The 18,632-nt window shown below is 36.1% G+C and overlaps 1 protein-coding gene across 2 annotated transcripts in view; it reads left to right on the top strand.

Annotated features, from left to right (window-relative positions):
- Nucleotides 1-9,420: 9,420 nt before the first annotated feature.
- Nucleotides 9,421-18,632, top strand: part of LOC106052217 (plexin-A2-like) — a 107,567-nt gene continuing 98,355 nt past the window's right edge. The window contains exons 1-3 of one of the 2 annotated variants that reach the window (XM_056027044.1): nt 9,458-9,516; nt 11,706-11,793; nt 12,418-12,485. The gene's annotated coding sequence lies outside the window, so the exon portion shown is untranslated. Of the gene's footprint in view, nt 9,517-11,705; nt 11,794-12,417; nt 12,486-18,632 lie in introns of both variants that reach the window. The other variant, XM_056027043.1, reaches the window with a different exon arrangement.

Below are 18,632 nucleotides of genomic sequence, written 5' to 3'. Positions count from 1 at the left end.
TCGATGGGGGGAAGGCGATTGCATGTATCACCCCTCCCAACTGGTACAACCCTTTTTCATTTTATATTTACTAATCATAAAATTTGAGATTGGAGTGTGGTGCGACATAATATACAATGGGTTAACATATCAATACGTAGTTTATATTATATAGATATTCAACTAATTTTGATCACAAACTATGATTTCTCCATAAAAATAGGACCGCCCCCCCCCACTCAGAGGGCTAGAGTGGGGAGGGCAGTACATGCAATCGCTCCCCCCTTACTCCACTAAGTCGGCCGAAATACCAGAAGGGGAGCGAGATAATATAAAATTTATATATTAATTCAGCTAATTTTGTCACAAACTATGATTTCTCCATAAAAGTAGGGCAGCCCCCCACTCAAAGGGTTTAGGTGGGAAGGGTAGTAGAGGTATTCGTCCCCCCCCCCACCGCCAACAGGGGAAGGACATAATATAAAGATCGGTTAAAATATTAATCACAAGTTTTAATCATATAGATATTTAATTGATTCTTTTAGCAAGCTGTGATTTCTACAATAAATTGGACCCCCCCCACTCGAAAGTTTATGGGGGGCGGGATTAAAGCCATCGCCCCCTCCCGACCCCACCAAATCGGCCAACATGCGAGATAATCTAAAAACAGGTTTAAATATAAATAATTAGTATATAGGCCTATTATTAACATAAGTAATACATTCGTATGCAAATTGTGTGAATTCTATACTAAAATTCGTCCACCCCCCCCTTCGGGAGGGGGGTCGGTTGAGTTGGGGGGGGGGGGGCGATCGCCCCAAACGCCCCCCCCCCCCGATCCTCCAGTGGACCATAGAAGGGAAGAAACGCAGTAGCAATAGCTTACTACAACATACTACCGATAACTATATATGGACAAACTGCCTGTCATGCACACAATGGTTGCAGTGGTCTTCAACGGGGGCGATATCGCCCCCTAGGGGGCGTTTTCGAGATTTTGGGGGGCGCTGAGAGCCAAAGGGGCGGTAGGGGGCGCTGGGCACAAAATGGGGCGGTAAGGGGGCGCTGGGCATAAAGGCGGAAAGAAGAAACTAAAGGTGCTCTGAAACAAAACAAATTTTAAAATTCTTCAACATTAAAGCTGGGAAACTAAATATAGACAAATTATAGTTAACTTGCTTCTAATTTAAGAACAGAAACAGCGTTAGAAATTGAGTTCGGGAATCCCATTTTCTATTTTTAAATTCTTACTCTTTTGCTATGATCAGAGAGTATCTATTGTCCTTGGATCTCGCGCGTTTAAATGTTTAAGATTTGATAAAGTAGGTAATACGCCTTTTTGATTCTAGTTTATTTTATCTAGATATGTTAATATATTGATATGTAAATAATTAATTGCAAAAAACATTAAAGGTAACAGTTCAAAGAATATTTTAACTTTTTAAAAACAAAAAAACATTGCTAAAATGTTGTTACGAAAACTCACTGGTATGTCATGTAATATTTCCTTGAGATTTATTGAATTGCTACTAGAAAAAAAGTAAGTTCTAATTTGATGGCATTTTAAGATGAGGTTATGAAACCAAGTCCGCTACACGAACATATAGCGATTTCCGAAAATAATTTAAGAATATTCATGAACAATTATAAAAATCTACAATTAAAACAATATTAAAAACAAAAAACGGCAAAGCAGGATATTTTTTAATGGTTTCTTAGAAAAATGCATAGCTTTTTTTAAAATACTTGTGATATAGTTGAAAAATTGATTAAAACTAAATTTATTTTAAAGCATATGTAACACAAAAAGACTTTTTTTCTGTTAGAGATGAAATATTATTTCAAAATTGTCTTATTATTTAGCTTATGAGGACATATAGGAAACCATCAGTGGTTGGATGCTACAATGACTTCATATGTAATATAGAATAAAGAACAAATCTATTCACTATTCCAGTGGCGTAGCTACCAATGTGCGGGTGGTGCAGGCCGCACAGGGCACCAAGTGGAGAGGGGCACCAAAATTCCCCCTGTGTTTATTTATTTCCTATTTCCGTGAGCTTTTCAGTAAAAACGACTGATTGTATGAACACGAACAAACATAAACTACTGTATTTTAAACATGAACTAACGATTTATAAACTAGTCATGTCGCTATTTTGTTTCATCTCCTTGACTATTTCTTCCATACAATATAAGCTATAGAACATTTTGAATCTAATTTACTAGATTTATTTCGGACACACGGTACATGTTGTTACTACACTGATCAATGCTCTGTAATATAAAGAAGAAGAAGAAGATAGGCCAACCTTTTTTTACTTCAGTGTTTAGTCCATTGGTTTAATCTAGATATTGAGTTTACAAATATATTTCTAAACTCTAGCTCTAAACATTTGTCTTAGTTTATTCATTTCTTTATGATTCTTTATAGTTTAATTTTGGAAATAATTCTATTGTAATGTCAATATTTTAAAATAAGCTAACCTTTGTTTTCTACGAGGTTTTGTTTTAACTAACTAATTAATTGTAATACTGTTACGTAAACAAAATGATGAACAATGCTCAAGACTGACTAGTCTGGATGGCGCCTCAAAACCCTTTTAAGCTCAGACGGAGAAATCGGCATCTCTGGTTCTGTCCGGTCTGGGTAGACTATAAGGGCCCCATACCCAGATCTATCGGGGTCCCTTATTACCAACCCATCGGTATAACAGAAAATTGCATATGATGGGTAGGACTTTAGTGTAGATGATGCCAAGTTTTGGAGTATGGCAGGTGTTAATCGCCTCTGGGTGGCTCCCTCTTGCCCTATAAGGGATATGCTTATTTGTGGGGCCGACTTCTCCTCCACGGAGGGCAAGTACTAATTATTCTAATTGGGATTCTGTCAGTGGAGAGCCCAGCTGATTTTGAACAATGCTCAAGACTGACATGTCGTTTTGGCAACGTTTATCTGAATATGTCATTTGTCGCAACAACGAGGAGTTGGTTTGGAGGTCTGCTTGTAATGCCGCCTGTATTTGGTCGGCTTTCTTGCCGGTTGACCAGAGGACAATGTCATCCGCATAAAGCAGTTTCTTTGACCGCAGTGAGGTGCGTTTCTTAAATTTCTTAAGTCTAAAGAAGCATCGAGACAATTTCAAGTCACATCATTGCCAGAGTTTACCGACTATAGGCGAGCTGTTATTGGGTATGAATTAACTGAACAATTAAAAGCAACAAAGCAAGATGAGACGGTTATCATTGAATCTAGAAAAAATGATGATGCCGACATTGTGAAAAGAAGAAAATACTTCAATACTGCAGTTTCTAGAGACTAAAGGACAGCACACAAGCATGTCCTCAAAAATTCATGCTGAAGAAGCTGAACCATCAGACAGTGTAAACAATACAGAAAGCAGAATAATAAACTCTAGACTGAACGACATTGAAGATTGGCCTGATGTCATCACAGATAATATTCGCATACACCTTCTCACTAAAGGATCTGAAACAGTTCAGCGTATGGACAGTCAATTCAGAGAGGCGTATAGACATCAAGAATCAGCAAAAGAAAAGGCTAGAAAGCTTTCAAAGGCTTGTTTTTTCCGGCAAATGTCAAACGGCGAGAAAGTTCTTAGAAAGTGGATGTGTTATTCGCCAAAAAAAAAAAAAGAATCCTTATTTTGCTTCCTCTGTATACTATTCTCAACAAGATCAAGTACCAAATCTTCATTTAAATCCAAACATGGATTTAATGAGTGGTGGAGGTTAACCCAAAAAACAGAAAAACATGAGACCAGCAGAGCTCACATTCAGTCATCGCTTGCTTGGAGGGAACTTGAGGTTTGCCTGAGAGTAGGGAACAATATTGACAAAAATATTTGATTATACAAGAGACGAAAACCTGGAGAGTTAGTAAAATTACTATCAAAGTACGATGCACTCTTGAGGGAGCATGTGCTTCGAACTAAGCTTTGTTCCAGTCCGAATAGATACATGTCTCCACAAATACAAAATGAATTTATTACACTATTGGGGGATCACGCTAAAAAACAAATCATACAGCAAGTAAAACAAACCAAATATTTCTCTTTTATTTTTGACATTACACCTGACATCTCAAAGCTGGATAAAATTTCCCAAATTTTACGGTATGTTGTAATGGAGAATGAAGGGGTGCTGGTTCGTGAGTCTTTTGTTGACTTCATCGACACAAAGGACACGCATGCTGCTGGAATCGCTGAGATGATTCTAGAGAAATTGCGTTTGGTTGGCTAAGACATAATGGACTGCAGCGGTCAAGGCTATGATAATACTGCAGTCATGAAAGGTCATTAAGATCATGAAAGAATTAACAATATTTAATTAATGAATACATATTATTTTGAAAAAAAAAGTATGGTTTTGCAATGTTATTAATTAGTTAGCTGTTGTTTTTTTTTTGGGAGGGGGGCATCAAGATGAGGTACCGCACCAGGCATCATATACTCTAGCTACGCCACTGCACTATTCACTTTGTGAGTTATGATACTCAAGAAAAGTTTAGCCCGCAATTTCATTTCTATTTGAATCATTATAAAACTTTAAATAAAATACAAACCCATGCCTAAAATAAGCGCATCTTTCAACAGTTTTGTGAAACAAATGATGAAAAAGGTTGTTAGACTCTTGTTGTAAACTGAAGTTCGCTGGATTTCGAAAGGGGTTTGTTATTTGTTATGGCTCGTTTTTTTTAACTCTTAAAGAATTTTTGTTTTTGAGAAACGGGAAGATTCAACGGTTGGCGATGACTTAAAGAAGGCTAAAAAAAAATGTTTTACATGGAAGGCATCTAACACAAATGAATGAAACGAACCTCCGACTGCTAGGAAAGAGATTAACTTTTATTGATAATATCATTTTCTCTTTTATCGAGATATTAAATCTATTTTACAGAGTTTTAGAATCTCACATAACTTGTTTGTTGACAAATGAATTACTGCCCAAGGACACCGATATCTATGCAATTCACATAACAATGCTCTATGAAGAAATTAAGATTCGCTTCTAAAATTTAAAATATGTATATTTAAATGACAATTATTAAACATCTGTTACTGATGTTTAAATTTAGTTGCATGAAAAAATAGATTTACAAAGCTATGTCTTCGGTAAAAAGAATGTAAACATAGGAGGCACACAGTGGCGTAGCAAGGGTGGGGGGAATATCCCCCGGGTCCCCATTCAAAGGGGGGGGGGCAAATTAGTGCTTTTTAAATTAATTAAATTAAATATTACGCAAAATGCAGCGGCCCCCAAAGATGTCAAGCCCCCTGGCCCCCAAACGAGGGATATTCCTAGCTACGTCCCTGGAGGCACAACAGAGATGTGGCTGCATTTAAATGTTTCAGTAAAATTCCAAAACTGTGGTCGAAATTGGCTTTTCAGTAAACATACATTGTTAACATAGATTCAGTGCTTAATAAACTTAATGAATAAACAAAGAAATAGACTGGATGTAGCCATTAGAGGAGACCTTCGCCTTGTTTTGGCTAATTTAAAGCTTGAAATTTCTAATATTGTCAGACTGCATGGGGCACAAGGTTCCCATTAGCTTAATTTCATTTTGTAGTGAATTCAGCAATAATAATATTTATATTAAAAAATGAAACTAAATTTACAGTTAAACCAAAAAACAGTAGGCCCTAATATTCAAAAATTTAAACGGAGACTATTCTTAGGATTTGAAAGAAAGTCTTTACAATTAATTTTTGTGTGTAATCACTGAAAATTATTTGACATAATTTTTTGTATAATGATAATATTGGCTGTTTTTGCCTTTAATTCCGAAGATTCCAGTGTTTCACATAACTATGCAAACCCAACTGCGACCTACATATTTTCCCGAATTTTATGCAGACAAAGCCGTTGTATGCTGGTGTTCTATTTAAGTTTTCTTTCCGTCTTTTGCGCCTGTCTTCAATAATGGCGTTTCTTTGAGTATCAAATGTTTGTCCAGCAGTTTTTGTAAGAGCTCTCGAACTGTTTCTTTCAGAGGCTATCTGCTGCCAGAGAATGCTGCCAGGTACTTTTCTCTATGCCAGTGAGAGCAAAATGGCGCCTGAATAAATCTTTATAGCGCTCACGAGGGAGGGGGCACCTCTGTAACTCAGTTCTTCTTAAAGCTCGTCAGTCATAGACCAAGGAGTTCACAACAATCGCTTTTGGCACGCGGTCGTCTCTCAAGCGGGATATTGACAACATTAATAGATAGATGATATTTTGTTCAAATTTGCCTTCTCATGCTTCTTTATAAGTGTTTTTCTTAGAGGGGGGCGCTGGCGGATTTTTTTTAAAGAAAAAAATCGAAAAGGGGGCGGTAGGCCAAAATAGGTTGAAGACCACTGGTTAGACAAACGTCCGGCCCCAAATTGTTTGGACCAACCTACGCCATCACCCTAGATGTAGGGTAGATAAGAAAGGACGTACATTTACGGCGATCAACGTCTATAATTTTCCCAAGAACGAGATCAGCCTCGAAAGTTGTCAAAAGTAGCCTATGATCTGACTCATATACTACTTTTTTTACTTTACATATCGTCATCGCGAGAGATATAGATACAGAACACCTGCTATAGATCGTTTTCGTTAACAAGGCTCTTTCTATCTTATCTTCTTATCTTATATAATACAGATCCCTGACAAGTGCCATGAAAGCGGTTCCATGTAGCACTCCATATAGCTTGGACTTATGTATCACCTCTATAGTGCAATCAGCATTTGTGATAAATAATACGCTTCTGCATAGAAACCTCTGGCCCATTGCATTAGTGGATTAAAGATTTTCTGATAAGGAGAGAACAAACTGTAATAATAAATGGCTCCAAATCAACATCAATAACAGTAAACTCAGGTCTACCTCAAGGAACAGTCTTAGGTCAACTACTATTTTTAATTTACATAAATGATTTACCAAATTTTATACAGAGAATTAGATGAATTACAGAAATGGGAATCAAATTGAAGCATGTTTTAAATCTCCACCCAGAAAAATGTTAGTTATTAAGAATAACAATAACAAAAATAAACTAAAACAAGTAAATTCCACTTATCTTATTCATGGTAAACGAGTAACACAGACTAAAAACGGAAAATACCTAGGTGTTATAATAAATGAAAAACTGTCATGGAATCCCTATATTGATGAAACTATAAAAAAAAATCAAACAAAGCATTGTGGTTTATTAAAAGAAATTTCTATAAATCAAATAAGAACATAAAACTAAAATGTTATTTAACCTTGGTTAGGCGAATAATAGAATGTGCATCCTCTGTTTGGGACCTCTCAACTCAAGAAAACATTAAGAAACTGGAACAGACACAAAATATAGCAGTGAGATTAATAACAAACGAATATTCACATTTGACAAGAAAAACACCGTTAGTAAAATCACTACATTTAGAAAGCCTTCAGGATAGAAGACTTAAAAGTAAAATAGCAATTCTACATAAAACACTAAACCATAATCTTCAAATACAAATTTTAATAAAATACTCAGAAAGACACAAAGATAAAGGCACATTCCTCGTTCCATATGTTAGGACTAATTTGTACAAATGCTCCTTCTTCCCTTGCGTTATTAGAGCATGTTTGTAAAATGTTTTGCATGGAATGGGTTGCCTGAGCTAGCCAGAAAAACCAGTGACTTGGCGGAATTTAGGCCATCGGTTAATATGCATGACTAAATGCATGACGCGTAGGACGTAATCATCTTCTTTTTTTGAAGTAACGTCTGTATCAAATAAGATACGATAAGAAATTTCTGTCTCTTATCTTCGGCCGGGCCATTGTAAGCCTATTTGTGTGCTTTATAGACTCGCATAGCAGAAAAAAAATCATAATTTGGGTTTTAGATGAAAAATAAAAAGTAAGCATGAATCTATTATTTAGATCTAGCTAGATCAGTGGTTCCCAAACTTTTTTGTCTCGTAGACCCCTTGCCATGTTTTCTGATTTTCGGTAGACCCCCTGCTTAACTTATATTGCATTTTTGCACATTCACAAACTAATTTTTTAAACTAATTTCTAACTGCAGTGAGTCGAAGAGTGAAAAGGTAATTTAAGGCTACATCATAAGTTAGAGAGATCTATCTTTTTTTTACAGATAAAATTCAAATTTAAACCTATTAAAATAACAATTAATATGTATTGCTGGAATCGCCATGCACATTGGAAATGTTTTTTTTTTTTGTGCATGTTCATCATCCGTTTCTACGGATATTGTTTCATATAGGAAATTCGTTGTTCTATGAAGCAGTCCTTCAAACATTAAATATTAATTTATTAATTTGCCTTATGTATTATTGTAAAAGTTGTCGCAAAGAGTTTCTCCTGTATTTTTTGTTCAGGTTTGGCTCAAATATTGAGCCTGCGGATCTGTTTTCACTAACAGGAGAAGGGGCAAAGGTGAGTTATTGGCGCCTAATCCAGTAAGCTTCGGGCAGGAGGGACTCGTTAGCCTTGGCTTGCAGCCAAGTTAGCCTTAAATTGGCTTGCAGCCTACCTAGCCGAAGGAAAATAGAATTCAAACCTCTGCTGCTTTGCAGCTATACACCCAAACATGGGAAAGGTTTCGTGGGTCAGCCCTGGGGAAAAATATGGAGCTGAAGACCATTAGGCAGTTTGCAGCTTTATTGCTCATCCCGCCGATGTGCCCTTGAACTGTAGTGTTACTAAAAGAAATTCGTTTCATAATATCAGATGAAGGTTTGTGTAAAACAGTTTTTAAAACTACTTCAAGGGCTGGTAAAATCAATGTTTTATCTACAGTGTTTTCCGTATTTGGCTATAGGTAAAGGGATCTTGTAAAATGCTCACAAACCACCATCTTTTCTATATGATGTTGAAGAAAGATTTTGTGAGTCTATTCTGAACTTTTTTCTCACTTTTCTCTTTTTATCAGGGTGGCATCGTCTCAAATAATCCTCGAGTGTAATTGGTTTCATATGGTCATAAAAAGGCTCTTATTATAGACAATCGCTTATTTAACTAGAAAATAAATAATAAACGCTTTAAAATCAAGATTTCTTTTTGTTAAACATTACTTACATGTAGACAAAATTAACAATTTAAATAAGCATTGAAATTAAATACAACTATTTTACCTTTGAACTATCCGGTAGATATTTGTAACTAAGTACAAATCATTTATAAGTGTTTGAAATAGTTACATTAATGGGGTGTGAACATTAAAGTCATAGACCCCCCATGAACATCTCATAGACCCCCAATTTACTTTTTCACTTTCGTAGACCCCTTGGAAGTCTTCGTAGACCCCTGGGGGTCTATATAGACCACTTTGGGAATCACTGAGCTAGATCAAACAACAAAATAGGCATATCATTTGCACAATAGGTAGTGATAGCCCTGATTGAGAACCGTTGAGTCAGTTGTTGACTATAACAATTAAAAAGTAGGATTTCCTATTTGGAGTTTTGCCGGTTCACTCAAATTAGGGTGACTTATATAGTTATAAGACCAAGAGTAGTAAGAGTACTTTATTTACTAAGAAGGTAACCAATATTTAAACCATAAGTAGATTAGACTTAGACCTAGTTTTTAGATCTAGATCTAGATCCTAGTCATTATAGTAGCAATACTCACTGCTAATCTAGACTAGACTAGTACTAGTAACTAGTAACTAGCTGAGTAGTAGCTAAGGCTAAGAGTAAGATTATCTTATCTAGAGTAGTAATCTAGTAGACTAAGACTACTAAGAGTGGACTAGAGTCTAGAATAATCAATTATTTGAATTATAATGAATAATAATGATTTAATTTTTGATAATCTTAGCTAGAGATCTAGATTCTAGGTCTAGGAGCGGATTCTAACTCTTACACTGTAACTTACAGTCTTGAGTCTAGGGCCTAGGCCGGCCTAAGGCAGTCTTAGTCTAGGGCTAGGGCCAGTACAGTAGTGTCAGTAGCGGTCGGGTATGGGGCTCTACTCTAGACTCTCTCTATACTATAGTCTATAGTATTATTACTTAAATAGTATTACTCTATAGTTACCTAGGCCTAGTAGATCTAGTTACCGCCTAGTACTAGTAGTAGTAGTAGTAGTACTGTAGTACTACTAGAGTACTAGTACTAGTACTTAAGTAGGACTCTACTGTCACTCTACTCTCCTGGGTACGCTATTCTGCCTCATCGTGGCACCTGGGTGGAAACGGCTACTTGAGGGGGTAGCTAGGCTAAATGAATGGCGAAACATAACTCCCATGGGGATGCCCACGGGTAGACGAGAGTCCACCTCTTGCACAGGCGGGGTTGTAAAAAAGTCCACACAAACCTGTCATACACCCATGCGCTGTCCCTCAAGGGACCGTTGCATAAATGGCGTGTCCCCCACGATCAGCTTGGTATAACGAATGAAAATGGCGGAGGCTCCCGGTGTCCTCGACCTTCGCCCATGTGCAGCCAAGCATGCGTCGGGGGCCAAAGGCATTGGAAACAGCAATGCTTTACATAGGCATTGACTCTGGTATCTCTCAAACACAACTGTGTTCACACAGGTTTTTTTTTTTTACTGTTTGGCGTCCAAACAGGTTTTTTTTTTCAAACTTTGAGCTTGAAGAGCCTTCAGCTCAGCTCATATGACGATCAAACGGACTCTACTCTAGTCAGAGTCAGTAGAGACAGTCAGTCAGACTCAGAATCTCTTAGTCTTAGGGTCTCTTAGTCTTAGAGTCTCTAGGACTAGAATAAAGGTAGAAGATACTAGAATCACTAGTGTAGTAGTGACTTATTTTAGACTAGTCTAGATCTCTAAAATTAAAAATAGTAAGAATACTCTAGACAGTCTAGAAATAGATTCTAGATTTACTTTCTAGAATCTAGATCATCATGTAGACTTGTAGATGAGTAGATCTAGATAGTAGAAATCACATTTTATCAGATAATAAACGTAATAAACTAGATCTTGATTTCTAGATCTAGACCTATAAATCTATATTCCTATATTATTATTTTATATATTAATATTTGATTCATAAGCCAAATTGTGTTAAGTTACGATTTTCTTACCAAAATTTATTTCAAACAGCTAGTTTGGAAATCAATGTTAATGATCTTATATATATATATATATATATATATATATATATATATTTTAGAGAATAAATGGGCAAATGTTTGAAGTGAGCTTGATACATTGAGTGAGGTTAATTGATAAATGCCTAGATCAAAACCTACTAGATAGATCTAGATTTAAATAGAGAGAATATAGAGGGTTAGGTAGATAGAGATAGATAGATAGAGATAGGCTCTACTAGCTACTAGACTAAATGTTGATGCAAGAAACCAGACTGGCAGGCCACAGACAGTGGATCTCTTATAGAGAGAAATTATATATTCTACTGAAGCAGAAAAAAAACCCTAATACAGCGGTTCTCAACCTTTTTAGCTCGGCGACCCCATAATAAGATTCTTCACTAAGCGTCAACCCCCAACCATATTTTTTTTTTCAATCTAAGCCTAAATGTGACTTTGTTAATGTTATAAAATCATAATCAAATTCTAAATTTATGATGTCTTTAAGCTTTATATCATTGTATATAAAATTGTGCTTAAATTGCTAAAAAAAATTTCTGTTATGACTTTCATTTATTTACTTTTCTACTGCATGTTTATAATATTCATGTTGCATAATTAAGTGACAATTTGAAATGTGTGTATATATATATCCTCCTTTGTGATTGAAGATGAGCACATTTCTCAAATCCTACAGACTTGAAGATGACTGCAAAGTCCAATCCTGGCTTTAAAAAGCTGGCCGCTTATGTGGCATGGGTAAGTTTGATCAGTTGCAGATAGGCCTGCTTCTGCTCTCATCTTTCTGTTGGTTTAGCGCTCTTTCACCGTGGCCACTCTTCTTGCGTTAAATCTCGAGACGCCGAGACTCACAGCTTCACGCCATGAGGAGCGATCAAGAGCTAGTGCTTCCCAGTCGTGAATGTCTAAATCGCATTCCTTGAGTGAGCTCTTGAGAGTATCTTTGTAGCGCTTGTATTGACCTCCCTGGGAGTGCTTTCCTGCACACAACTCCACATATAGAAGTCGTTTGGGAAGGCGACTATAATCCCTTGTTGACTGTTGGCCACTATAAACACTTGTTGACTGTTATTTGCTATAAACCTATGTTGAATGTTGGCTACTACACATGTGAACTTTACAAGCCACGATTACGTACCCTTTGAATAAAAAAAAATTGAATTAGTGTTTTAGTCTTAGTAAAATTGAAAAATAAAATTCATTACCATCAAGAAGAAACAGGCTAATGATATATATTAGCATAACCAATGAATTATTAAGTCAAATCTCTAGCTTGAGGGAAATGTAGGACATTACATTTTTTTGAATGAGCGTTGTTTCTCCTATTATCATTAAAAAAATTAATTTCAATAAATTCATCAGAGACACTGTAGTACACAAAGGACTCCATACCATTAGATATATCTCTTAGTGAAGTTGAAACCTAAAAGGTAAGAATGTTCCTTTTTTCTTTCCTTTTTTTTTCTACTTTATTTTTTAGCAGCATTTGTAGGGAGAAAATTGTATGTTGCCCCTCTGTCCTTTAAGCTTTTGAAAATCTGATTTCACCATTGTCTTTATTGTGCTTAAAATAGATCCCCTCAAAGTGTGCACTTTTGTTTTGGAAACCTATGTGTGTGCCTAGTCACAAGCACCTGAACAACAGGCAGTTTGTCTTGATGCTTACAATATTGTTTTTGTACTACTGATCTGCACATGAATTTATGTTTCCAATAAACCCTTTATTATCTTTGTTTTTTTATTGGTCATAATAGTGGTCAATTATATGTCTGATAAAGTTATTGAGAATGTGTTACACATTAGTCAGTTTATACAATTCTCATTTAATTATGATTTTTACCCAGTATTTTTATTTAAAACAATATTAGTATGATTTGTTTTGTTTTGTTTCTTTTTTTTCTTTTTTAATTAATTTTTTTTTATAACACTGAACATTAATCTACTGTGTGTAATTAAAGGAATAATTGTTGTGAAGAATGGAAGAAATAGTCTGCACAATTATCACTTGATCCAATACTGTTCTGTGATATCTGAACCTTCCTATCATCATCATCTTTCCTTTGTGTTCTTCATGGAACATAGGACCTCAGTAAAAACTTGCCACTCTCCATGGTTTCTCGCTAGTTTTTTAATATTTCTCAGACTGAGCTTCCTGTAAGCTAAGAATAGTCACATTGTGTTTTTCTTTGTGTGAATTTGTATCCAAAATTGTGCACTAACTCAAAAGTTCTTAACTGCTGAAAAATGGTCGAATGATGTACATTACCTTTATAGTTATATTTAATTTTTTTTTCTATATAGAATAAACAAAAGTAACAGTTATAAAAAATGCATTTTTCCTACAAGTATTAGTAACAGACTACATAAAACAGTGTATGGATTTATTCATTTTACAATTTTGAAATGGTACTGTACTAATTAAAATCAAAATGATTTGTGTTCAAATTAAAATAAATGAAATGATTTATTTTTTTTTAACAATAAATGTAAATCAATGTTTTAATTTTGAAAGTTGTTCAATTTTCTCATCACTATTTTTAATAAATATTGAAAATTTGGAGGCTATTCAAATATTTCTTTGTTCACATATTCAAGTCTATGATTTATACTATCTGGATGTGACTGCGTTCTATTTGCAGCCTGGTTAGAACATGAAGTTCTCTTTATATTACCTCTTAGGAGAATGTAAGATAAACTTCTAGCTACAGCACTTGTTAGGAAAATACAATGTAAAGTGACCTATAAAAATTACCTTCTGGCCATATCACTAATAAATGTATAATGACCAAAGAATTGACCTTCTGGCCATATCACTAATAAATGTATAATGACCAAAAATTGACCTTCTGGCCATATCACTAATAAATGTATAATGACCAAAGAATTGACCTTCTGGCCATATCACTAATAAATGTATAATGACCAAAAAATTGACCTTCTGGCCTTATAACCCCATAGAAGAATGCAGTGTAAAAGGAAATATGAAACGTCATCTCCAATGAGACAAAATAAAAAAAAAAAAAAGAAGAAAGAGATAGTATATTATTCTTGTGGGATGGGGAGGGTTTGTTTGATTGTTAATGATCTTTTAAAAGAAAACAAGTTTGAATGTAGATGTATGCAGTTGGTACTGCCTCCATTTTGTTTCAGTTTTTAACGTAGTCAGACGTTGTTCGCTTCCACGCTTGATTAAAACGTCTCCACACAATTGATCCAAGTTAGCACTTCTAATATTATTAGTCTAACATTAACATACGTCCTCGTATATCTTCGTTTGATAGAAGACATTCTTGAAACTGCAGATGTGGACACTGAACATTGACTGTTGGGAGAAAATGGACAGAAATGCTTTAAGAAGAGTCTGGATCAATACACGTCTTACATGATCTATCTTGATAATTTTGACCAGGACAACCTCATGCTGTACATTCAGAATAGAGAGAATGCTCAAGCGGGCTCATTTTCCATCTTATCCGAAATAGCCCTAAAATTTGCCCATTTCCTAATCTTTTGTCCCTCGATAAGAATGCTAATCCCTGTTTTGTGTATTTCTCACCCAGCGGTTATCTGCATTTGCATAATTGCTGCCATCCAAAAGGTCTAGCTAGGCGCCAATACAGACGCTCGTAAAAACGGCACGAACAAAAAGTATTTTTTAAGAACAAAGCTCCGTCCGTGGCGCTGTATGTAACTGCCGGGCTGTAGGGGAAGCTATTTATTTATTTTCTTCCAGTCTTTCTTTCATTTTTTTTTTTTAAAGTGCCGGCGGAGATTTATTGCTCCATAGATCGTGTATGCTCGTAGCAGCTCGGAGACATAGTTTCAGTCTACCGGGGAGAGACGTGCGCTGGTTCAAGTGGAGCGATCGGTATGTGTACATATGACTGGGAGTTTTGATGGGCCAGGTCTGGCTGGGCTGGTATTATATGTGGATATCACGGCTACACTGGCACGATGTAGAAACCAAGAGAATGGACATTTGTATGGAAGTCAGCCACTTGAGTTAGATGCTGGAGCAGGTTTTCTTGCTTCTTCGCAGCCCCCCCCCTCCCCATTTTCTTTCCTCTACTTCACCTTATTTCAGAGTTTAAGATCCGAGTTAAATGGCTAAAAGGAGAGGTTCGAAGTATACTTTGCATGGCTGTAAGCTTGGTTTCAAACGTTTGTATAGATTGGATGTGTGCCTGGCACTCCCAGTCCTTGGTATTTCTGAAGGAGCCTTCTAGACTTGTACATACACTGGATGTCTGACAAGCAACGAATTGATCTTTTCATTGTTTGTGTGTCTGTTTTACTTGTTTCGGATGTTCCTTCTTATTTGAAGATAAGTACATTCTAGACCAAACCTCCCGCAGGATGGCAGCGGACAGGGTTCGAATCTGGAACCATCTGGACAACAGAGCACACGACCAGGAAGCCCAAGCCTCGCCTTTCATCAATGTCAATGCGTTGTAAGAAAGTAAAGTCTTGCAAATGTATAGAGATGATCTATGTCAGTTTTAATTGGAGTCAATTCTAATCCAACTAGAGGGGCACATTGTAACGTACATTTCTCTTAAAAGCTTTTTGGCTGATGAGCCACTGGCTCATTCAAATGTGAAGAACAACATTTAAAAACCATTGGAATTACGGTAGAGTAGACAGGACTCAACTTGGATGTGGTGGTAGAGGGGAAGACGTTGTGAATGTAAGGTAACCGTTGGACCAATCGTGATCAAACTTGGTACATTGCTCCTTACATCATGGCGGAGACCATAGTGTATGTTTAATGTCCCGCCCAAAAAATGCCCAAATTCATGTCTATTAAAGAAACTTTTTAACCAATCTTTGTTCTATAAATTGCATATGTAGGCATATTAGTAGTTCTCTTTGTTTCCGCTACAGGATTCTATCCAACTCGTGTACCAAGCCCAACTCATCTTTAAGATCTTAAAAACCTTTATAAACCTATATAATATATGTACTGAACAAAACATATACATTAATATACAAATGCATTAAGATATTTATTGAACCTTAACGAATATGGACTTGTATATCTAGACTTGTACATATACTGAGTTGTACATCCACCCAAACTTTACATGCACAATAAGCTCGTTTGTTCATTGATTTATAAACCCATTGGCCGAAGACACACACACACACACACACATGTACTAAATAGTATCTAACACACTCCTCGTGTTCCCCTCATTAATATCCTACAGAAATCACATCTCAACACATTGACAACGTTAGCCTCTCCCCCCCCCTGTTCTCCACGCAAGTTGTCTAAGTGTAAGCCTCCTTCCAAGAATGTGTAATTTGTCTGTACCTCCTCTCCCCCAAACGTTTTTCGCTGCGTTAACTTTTGACAATGACAAGCCGTCTCCAGGAGAAGACTCTGCTCCATTTAGCTATTGTTGGAAGCAGTCGTGGACTGAAGAACTCAAGTTGAGTAATTTCTAGACACAGTACACGTTTCCAAACAAAAAATAAAAAAAAAAACATTTACCATTGAAAACCATGATTTGTGCTCCTCCCCCCTCTCCGTTTTCAAACTTGTATTTACTTTGTCTGGACCTGGGTGTTGGACTGGGTCGAACTAGTAAGAAGCGGTACAGCACCGTTCCAGATGTGTAAGAAATGTGTGCAGGCAAGTTGCACAGGTATTTTTCACGTCTGAGCTTCCTTCCCTTTGATCTCGTAACAAATGTCACGTTCATTTAACTCAAGTTCATTGCAAGGTAGATAGCGTCCACAATCACATTCAAATCGATTACAAACTAAATAGTTCCCATTATTCACTTCACTTCAATTATAAGCTAAATATCCTTTATAAACGCACTCGAGACAATTTACTTGTTACATATTCCTAATGACGACATTCGACTCGATTAAAATTTACGTAACCGCATTAGACTTTTGTATAAGCTAAATATCATATTCATCTCGCCTTCCAATATTACAAACATATTTGTACTATTTTTTGTTGTATCGGGTTTCCATTCGTCTTATTTAATTGACACGTTTAATCTCAACATATATCTGTGTATTAACTCTAGTTCCAGAGACTTGTGGGTGGCCAGGTTCCCGTGTTGTTAGCTGATAAAATCATTTTGTTTAAAAAAATAATATTGCTTGCATTAATTTTAATTCCACCACTAGAGTTTGTTTGAGTGGAACATTCGCAACGATCACTTAACATACTTACAAATATACATTGATGCTAGTAGTTTGGTTCAGATCCCAAATGACGCCAAAAATTCTTTGTAGCCTACTTTATTATAGAATAGGCCCTACTGCTCATGTACCTAACGTCCTGTTACATACAAAAGGGAGGCCTGAGTCTGCTGAAAATCTGTGATGCTTTCTCTATAGTTTTGCATCGATTCAAATATAATCAAAGATTATTTTATGAAGAAATCAATACCAATTGCATTATATATTCACCAAGAAAGCAATTGGATTAGAATTTTGAAACTGAAGAGTAGTAGGTCGATCAAACATGTATTGAGTAACATAATATCATCCTAGCTGACAGCTGAGAGAAAAATATTATTCCTTTGATGTAGACCAAAACATTTCCGTTTTTTAGATGCCCCTCTTTAGAGAAAAAGCCGACATTTTGTTTGCGCTGTCTGCGTCCGTCTGTCACGTTTAGATCTATTCAAAGTCCGATTTCCCATCTCCATCACCAATCTCAAAGTAGGTGCTACTTTCTTCTAAAAGCGTAGCTTACCGTTGTGTTTTGGAACTTAGTATGCACATACGAGTAAGCCACTTTTAAAACACTGTGAACTAAGCGGTTCGTAGTCGTATCTCGAAAAGAAAAGTCATAATTAAAAAAAATTGGTTAGACTCGTTTAAAAAGGTGTATTAGCTATTTCGGTCTTCCAAAAGTTTGTTAAAAAAAACACACAAAAAAAAAACCCACCTTTTATGTATTTGGTATTCAAAGAGCCTACAACTAAACCATTGTAAAAACAAGATCAAGAAGTCAGTTCAAGTTACAGCCAGTCTTATCTCCAAGAAATCCTATTTCACGGTGAACTTCATTTTGTTTTAATTGTCCACAGCATGTCCTTTTAATTGTGTGACGTTATATGTAGTGTAATATGTGACATCGACTGTAAGGTTATTTGGCCAAAAAAAATTGGGCGTATTACAATAATTAAATATATAATATAATATAATATAAACTTTAAAACTATTATCTAACTAGCTCTATAATTACAGGTAGTCAACGGCCCTCAAGTTGACCCGCTGTTGTTGTTAAAACTTTTCGCTTTGATGTTCCATTCTGTCCTGTTGTCCTACCTATGGGTTATTTACTCAGTCCACTCGTTTGTTAGTTGCATTCATCTTTCTCCCTAGTTCTCCATCTTAACACCTTTTTTTTTCATCTTTCACGTTACCCCTCCCCTTTTTTTTTCTTTCACTCTCGCTCCTCATTTACTATGTTTTTCATCTCCACAGCGAATACTTTTTGTTTTAATGTATAGTCACAGTTTTTTGCCCATGTCATTTTTCCGCGTCTATATTTGTATCCACCCTAAGTGCTCTACGTTTCAATCTCGAGTCTTGAAGTCTCA

This window comes from Biomphalaria glabrata, chromosome 4 (genome assembly GCF_947242115.1).
Source record: "Biomphalaria glabrata chromosome 4, xgBioGlab47.1, whole genome shotgun sequence".
Lineage (NCBI taxonomy): Eukaryota > Metazoa > Mollusca > Gastropoda > Planorbidae > Biomphalaria > Biomphalaria glabrata.
Note: the sequence above shows the minus strand (reverse complement) of the source record. Positions and strands in the feature narration are given on the sequence as shown.